Below are 8042 nucleotides of genomic sequence, written 5' to 3'. Positions count from 1 at the left end.
AACAATTTGAAGAAGAAATACGTTTAACTATCCCCATTTCCAACAGAGTCTCTATAGAAGATACACTCAGGACCTCTAACAAAATAGACTGGAGACTTTTCTATAATACTAAGAAGCACTCTCCTGATTTTTGCCCTCTTAAATCTTCCCAAGATGTAAATAATGCTGTAAATGAATTTACCAAATATATTATAGAAGCTCATCTAGACGGTACCAGTACTACGCAGCTTTCAAACTACTGTACAAGATTCCCTAAAGAACGTAATATACTTAAGGAATGGTATCGTTCCTTGAATCCCGAAATACAATGATGACTGTAGGGAAAAATTATTCACCTGAACATTAACGACGGCTCTCTCTGAAAATACCTTCAAAATCTTAAAAATAAGCATGTATGCTCCAAGCCTATTTACACAGAAAATAAAACTGCTTACTCGCTCAAAGAAAGGGTAGAAGTCATTGCGGAACATCTAGAATCGCAATTATCCCCTAACCCTGTGAACCCACAATCTAAAGATTATGTGCAAAACTATGTTTTCGCATGGATTCACGCGTCTTTTGCAACTTGCCTGCCTGATTTCGTCACTCCTTTAGAACTCCAAAACATCATTAGGTATCTCAACATAATAAAGCACACGATAAAGAAAATGGTACCAATGGAGTTACCAACAAAATGATTAGAAAATCTCCCCAGTAATGCTATCGCCACATTTGCAAGGTTCCTGAATGTGCATGTATTACCAGCAACATTTCCCCTGATCCCTGGAAACAGGTTTTAAATTTTTACTTTCTAAGCCCGGTAAAAATCTTTACATCTTTACCGGGCATCGACGCTAAAAGTCCAGATGGCTACAGGCTTATTAGTCTTTTATCAGGTCTCAGAAAAATTTATGAAAACGTAATCCTAAAGCGGCTTGAGCCTTACTTTCAACTTCTTCCTGCTGACCAGTATGGATTCAGAAAAAACCTCAGTACAACAACTGGTTAGAATTATTGAATCCGCCGGTGCGGTGTTCCGAAAGCTTTCGACCGTGTCTGGCAATTAATTTAGAAGAAAATTCATTTTGAGTTCGATTACGAAAATGATGATAGGAATAATAAATCAAATACTAATGATTTTAAAATAGAACTCACAAAGGGCGATGTAAATATTCCTGATACCCTAACTGTAAGAACTTTCTTCTTTCACTCTCTTTTGAAAGATTAAGTAATTCTATTTAGATACTGTGAGCAAAGTTATTTTGCGAAACCTAGACAACGATCTTATACGATCTATCGTATTTATTTAAATGTAATGTTATGTATGCCTATTATTTTTACAATACCTGTTATTATATCAAATTGGAAGAGAAACACGAGAAACAGATTAAATTTTGGGTCGAACTATCGATTTCAAGCGCAGTCAAATATAAGTTCATTTTCTTTAGCCTTAGAAAAAAAAAAAAAAAATGATGTAGATATTCAAAACTACTCCAAACTAAGTTTTTTTCCCCCTAACTTTAAAAAGCTGTTACTATTGTTATCTGACAGAGAATTCTCCCACTGCGTATACAGATGAAGAAATGATAATGAATGCCATAGTTTTTACTTCCTTGTACGAAGTAAAAAGGAAGTATTGTAATCGCGAAAAGTTTCAGGCAGCATATTTCAACGAAAATATCCATTTTGACCGCTATCGAATGCAATTTAACGATGTTTTTGCGTGATGTCTGTACGTAAGGACAGAATAAAAGACTCGTTTCCTCCAAAAAAAATTATAAAATTGCTTTAAAATTAATTCTGAAGAGAATTTTTCGTGGCGTCTGTACGAACGTATGTCGTGAGTACGTACTTACGTTTTTGAGTAATGCGAGATAGGTACTGAAATTTTGTATATAGGACTGCTATAACATGTAGATGTGCACCTCGTATTTTGGTTGCAATCGGCCGCACCAAACGTATATAAATATATTTATATATATATCCACTCCGTTACCCGGCTCAGTGATCTCAGTTTCTTTACTCTTATATGTTTGTAAATTGTACATTTTTTGCTTTAAAAATGATTGTATTATGTTGTTTTTATCTTCCGGTTAAAGTTTTTATGCCTTTAGTAAATCTGTATGCAATACTTTTAGAATTATCAACAATTTTAAAGTTGTCTAAGTGCCGCTAAGCCTTTTCTTTATGGCGGCCATTGATGTTTACATTTGAAACAGGAGACTAGTGGATTTGTTGCCAATCTAGAGAAACTTAGCTTCGCAACAACAAAGATAACGCATTCATTTATTATTTCCAATTAAATCATGCGTAATTCTTTCTGGAATTTTTTCGAGGAAATAAAAGTTTAAGATTTACTTCGTAATTTTTAATATAGATATTTTGAGTTTTTATGTATTTTTGCCTTCTCGCGAAGTGAGAACTGAATTAATTAAATGAGAAATACTCAATCGTCTGTGAAAAACTGTTTCTTTTTTGTTTTGTTTGCTTAATTTCTTTTATACATCATTCTAGCTTTATTATAGTATTTGAATAGAACATGTGGCAACGATTAGATAATTGTATTCTTTAAATGATATAAATTTTGTGCATTATGAGTTATAATATGAACGAAATATATAAGTGAACTGTTATATAATTATTGGATTATATAACAGTTAACTTACTTTCTGTTATATAATTATTATATAAGTTAACTGTTATATAATTATTAATACTGTTAAGCGAATTTAGCGCCAGAGTGTCGCTATGGTAAACAAATAATAGAGTGAATTTTAAAGAATGCATTTATTCTATTGTGGTTTATGCGCTGTCGGCGAAGTAGATTTAATCCAATCCAATAAGTTTAAATGAAATACAAGAAAAAATGCGTATAATTTAGTATTCCGTACAAGGAAGTCATGTGGTGTACACATCAAATTTTTCTGTTCATGATTTAATAATAAAGGCTTAAGGAAAAAAACCCTGCGACTTTTAAGAAAACTTAGCATATTTTATCTATTGTTTTTTAATTAATAAATAAGTATTATTAACTTTTTAAACGCTATAAGTGCTTACAATAATGCCATCTTCTGTTCTAAATTAAAGCTATTTTTCCCGCATAGTTTTTTAAAGCTGTTTTTTCAAATTTAAAATGTTTATTCTTTTGCTGCGAATTGCGTCTTTACAGTCAGTGTCAACATGACTACGTCATCACTCCTTACTTTCTGTTTCATGGGGTAAAGCTCCATATGCTCTAATTCCTGAGCTCGACGGTTTATTTTCTCTCTATCTTTTCAATTTGTATTATTGCTAGCACAGACTGTCTTTCTTGCGAAATTTATTTTTTATGTTGCGCATATTTTTAAATAAACGCCATGGGTTAAAGAGCAATAACACTGCTAGGTTAAGATTTTGCCCAGTTGTATGCTTTTGTACCACCCACGGTTTCACGGGTCAGCTGTCAGTTTTTTTTCTTTTTTTTTATTATTATCCAGCTCAGAGCTAACTTCGGAGTATCAATAGATCCTGCCCGCTTTGCTCTTTTGATGCTCTTTAAACTATGGGGTGCTTAACGTTATTAATATTTTGAAGTGGTAACTACTGTTTAAGGCCGGTTCTAGACCTTTTGCTGCCCGTTTGCTCACACTCCACAAATTCAAAATTCTACCCCTCGGTTCCTTTCTAAATTTTTAAAATTTTACCGCCCTTGAATTCCACCGCCCAGTGCGGCCGGACTGGTTGCACATGTTCTGGCTCCAGCCCTGCAACTGATTGTACTTTGTTATACTGAGAAGAGCTGTACGAGTACTTCTGTGGAAAGTTCGGGAACTGTAAAGTGTTTTCTTTTGGTGGGCAAATAAATTTTATCAAGCTATCGTTGGTTCTGCGGGCATACAATTCATTACCAATCTATACGCTCGCAAGAATATAATTCATACCTGTTCAACGCATGCTACACATGAGTGTAAATATTTGCCATTTATTTCAAAAAGTATAGTACTGCTCATGTTACGCTTTGATAAGATTATTATTATTATTATTTACTTCTATTCGTTGCAGGTTTAATTGATTTTCTGTATATTTCATCTATGTTACCTGGTTAAGGCGCCATGTTTGCCGTACCTTTTTGCAAATTTTATTTTATTCCGCTTTATTTTATTCCACTTGTACATTCATTGTTACTTATTAAATGGTTCTACTCCTTAGAAGAATATTAAATCTTGACTCATGTTCATATACTTACTCCGTAACGTTAGTTATTGACCACATTCTTAGGCACCTCTTATACCTGCCCGAATAGTCATTTTTGCTCTTTTTAGAGGTATTTAATTAGGAAAATTCACTGCTGGTGGACTACGTTGTCTGTACGCTCAGGCTTTGGTTAACTGCCCTAAAAGAGATGTTCATCAAATTTGGAACGGAGCTGTAAAGTAAGTGTGTTGGGAATACGTAAAACAATTAGTGAAGTTCTGCTTTCCTATCTACTTTTCCCTGTCCTGTAAAATTAAAATGCGAAACAGCTTTGATTTACCTTAAATTTAATCAATTTGTTAAAGAACCAAAATATAGAAAACGCACTTCTTAATAATTTAAAGCTTCATTTCACTTTCATAGCATGTTTAAGGACGTTATAACTATGCTTGTATTCACACACACGCACACATGCACACAAACAAACAAGCCAAAGAAATGCACTTTTATTCCCACCACAACACACTAATTTACAGAAAAAGCACACTATTTATAAGACATTGCATTTGGGCAAAACCATCACAGATGTAATATGACATGTGCCTGCTGCACTCATGTCTTTCTCATTCCTCGCTCTCACTGTTCCTTCACTGGGCTTTTTTTTTCGTTGGTTTGTCTCGTCACTCCAGTACAAGGACTGAAAATGCTGTGACATAATCATGACTCAACAGCATCCGTTTGGTACATAAAATTAACAAAGATGCAGATTTTTTTACTCCTTGTGAAGAGAAACCTGTACTTGTAGCCTTCGAAATGAATTGAGTTCTTGACTAAGCCTGCACCAAAAGGAAGGCTGATGCTCTGCTAACTTTACGTTTTACTTTGACTTGTTTCTCTTCTGCTTTAGTACAACTGATAATTTTTAGAAACATTTGCGGCCTTGTTGTAATTAAAGAAATGATGCTTCTAATACCCATTTATATGAGTAACTGAAACAGAATTCTTTATTTTAGAAATTTTATAAAGGTTTAAATTTTTTTATGTTTTTGATGGTTTTTAATAATAAATTATTCTTTAAGGCACCAGAGTTTAATATAAAGTTTTCACAATGCCTTAAAAATAATAAAACAAGGCAAACAGTTTTTCAGAAATATTTAAGTATCTGTCCACTTGAAGCTTTTACTATCGTGATCCTCCTATACTACAAGATCTTATTTCATTTTTGACTAGAATATTTCTACTGGCTTATCAAAAGCTACTATTATAGACTCAGATTCCGCTATGTTTAACCTTTTGGTGGAAAAAGAAAAATTATTAAAGGAAACCTTAACAGAAAAATAAAGCAAGTTTGTCCTAAGACCGACTAAAATTTGTTTATATGCTGTTCAAATTATCTACTTTCTTTCTCCATCGTTTACTACATACTTTTATTTAATTTCTCAAAATAGATTATTTTGGGATAATTTCATTTTTTTTCAGTAAGCAAAGAGATATCTGAAGACAAATTTAAATGTTTATATTCCAGAAAGGAAGGCATCTATCTCATTTCCCCATTTCTTATCCGAAGGAAGGTTTCTGCCTCAAAACTTATCAGTTTATTCTCTGTATCCAATCAGATTCACTTATACAATGCACATACGCTACCGTTAAATAGCTTTTATTTTTCGCGTTGTCACCCTTACGGTACTTGTGAAGAATCGTTCAACTGCTAGATTTATTCAAGTGAGTTGAATCCTTTTAATTTCTGAATGTGAATTTAATCGTAAATAAACTTGACGTATACTATTCATGTACATAATATGCTATGATTATTAATATTCAAAGCACCGTTTCAAAATTTAACGAATAACGGCGCAGCGATCGCTGTGTGGCGTAAGTTCAAATCTAAGGGAGAAAGGTGGTATTTGTAAGTAAATATTTTGATTTATCATTTTCTCTCAGTTGGATGAAAAATTTTTAGATGTTTTTGAAATCTCGTTTTCTGTTTTAATAGATAAATTTAAAGAGTAATGTTTTCTTGATATTCATTGTATGCGATATTATGTTTTGTGGCTCTGTATTGTATTAGCAATTGTTATTATTAGGCCTAAATTTTTGTGTAAATGTTTGGGCTGTAAATGAAGGAAATACTTTTTTTTTTAGATTAAATAATCTTTTTTTGTAATATTTATTATGTGACAATCATAAGCAAATGGTATTTATATAGATGATATCTTTGCTTACTTGGTGTTTCAAATTTTGTTGTGTGCTTGAGAGTGTGTAATTGAAAATGGCGGTGTTATTGTAGAGAGATGCGAATGATCAGAAGATTTTTGCATTGCATTAAGGTATTTATTTGGTTTGTTCAAACGTATTCCCTTTTATTAAACTTTAGAAATGAGAGGAATGTCAGTTGTAGTAACATTTTTTTTACTCGTTCCAAGTTATAATATATGACTCGTTGTATCACGCTTGGCGACTGTTGGCGAGTTTTTGAGCGTGTGTTTGTTGGGAATTTAAGGTGTTCGTGTATTATGCACTTTGTTGATACACATTTCGAGATGAAACGTTATTTTATTGGCTTGCCTCCTTCGTTCAGTGACTTAACGTACTTTTTGCATTCTTTTTAATTAAATAAATTAACTATAATCGGATGTTACTTTATGGAAATATTTTAAAATTATTTAATTTAATGGTTAATTTGTAGTTTGCAATGTTGGGTTGTATAAAACATTGAAATTTCTTTTAATATTATACGCAAAGGCTGTCACTGTATCGGTAAAATTTCAATGACGTAAGTTGTCTGTATTATGTTGAGTAATGTTTTATATTCTTAATATAGCGTTTCATTTATTATAATTATATTAAATATGTAATTGGAATAAAAAGTTTTCAAAGTTTTTGTGCAGTAATTATTTAGTACAATTTTAACAGTTGATGGGAATTTATTTTTAGAAGAGATACTCTTCTGTTAAAGGTAACTGGTTCAGAAATGTATATATTTGTTCATACATACATAATGCATGTGTGAATACGTATATACATATGTATTTATGAATGTAATTGTCTACATGCACATATATGCACATACATATGTACATTTTTTAATCCAGTCCCAATAACAGAAGAGTACCTTAAAATATATGAACATTTATGTTTTATTATTATTCCAAAAATCTGCAATTTTCAGCCATGTTATTTTATTTAGATCTAGCTGTAGAAATGATAATCTAAATATATGTGATCATTTTTTGATATCTACAAATATGATTGCAGTGGTGAAATGATTCTTCCCTTTGATATAAAGTGAAATAAAATTGTTACTGGGGCATATTAATTTTTTTCCAGTATTTGTCCCTTATGTGTATAATTTACAAAAGTTCAAATCAGTACATCAATATAATGCAGCATTTAAATAAGGAAGCCGAGCCCAAGTTAAGTTTTCTGTGAGGAAAAGAATTTAAATTGAGGGATTCAATTGTGGCTGAAAGATGCTTGAGAAAATTTCTTTAATTTTTATTGTAACTTTTATAGTAGATTTTTAAGAGTTTTTATTTGACATCTGTTGCAAATTTTGCCCTTAAATTTGAAATTTTAGATTTCAGCCATTTGAAAGATTGTTTTTAAAAAAATATCTTGGTATTGTTCTGAGCATGGTAAGAAGAGAACAAAATTAGAATAGAATTTCATCAAATTCATAAAAGGGGAGACTGGAAAAGTTATATCCTCTTATCCTTTTTAATAAAATGTTTTGTTTGTTCAACGTTTTAATTATCAGTAAGTTATTAAATAGTTACTAAACAGTGAAATTTTCAAAGTAATTAAACTTCTAGTTTGGTAGTACTAAAATGTATATATTAATATACATTATATACATTATACTTAATTTATAATTTGTATTATAGGTTTTT

The 8042-nt window shown here is 31.5% G+C and overlaps 1 protein-coding gene across 6 annotated transcripts in view; it reads left to right on the top strand.

Annotated features, from left to right (window-relative positions):
* The first annotated feature begins 5731 nt into the window (after nt 1–5731).
* Nucleotides 5732–8042, top strand: part of LOC118198910 (uncharacterized) — a 48024-nt gene continuing 45713 nt past the window's right edge. For 3 of the 6 annotated variants that reach the window (XM_035370697.2, XM_035370695.2, XM_035370692.2), the window contains exon 1: nt 5892–6058. The gene's annotated coding sequence lies outside the window, so the exon portion shown is untranslated. The other 3 variants (XM_035370694.2, XM_035370698.2, XM_035370696.2) reach the window with 3 other exon arrangements.

Source organism: Stegodyphus dumicola, chromosome 1, assembly GCF_044657685.1.
Source record: "Stegodyphus dumicola isolate Sdum_Otavi_A_Nest chromosome 1, ASM4465768v1".
Taxonomy (NCBI): domain Eukaryota; kingdom Metazoa; phylum Arthropoda; class Arachnida; order Araneae; family Eresidae; genus Stegodyphus; species Stegodyphus dumicola.
Note: the sequence above shows the minus strand (reverse complement) of the source record. Positions and strands in the feature narration are given on the sequence as shown.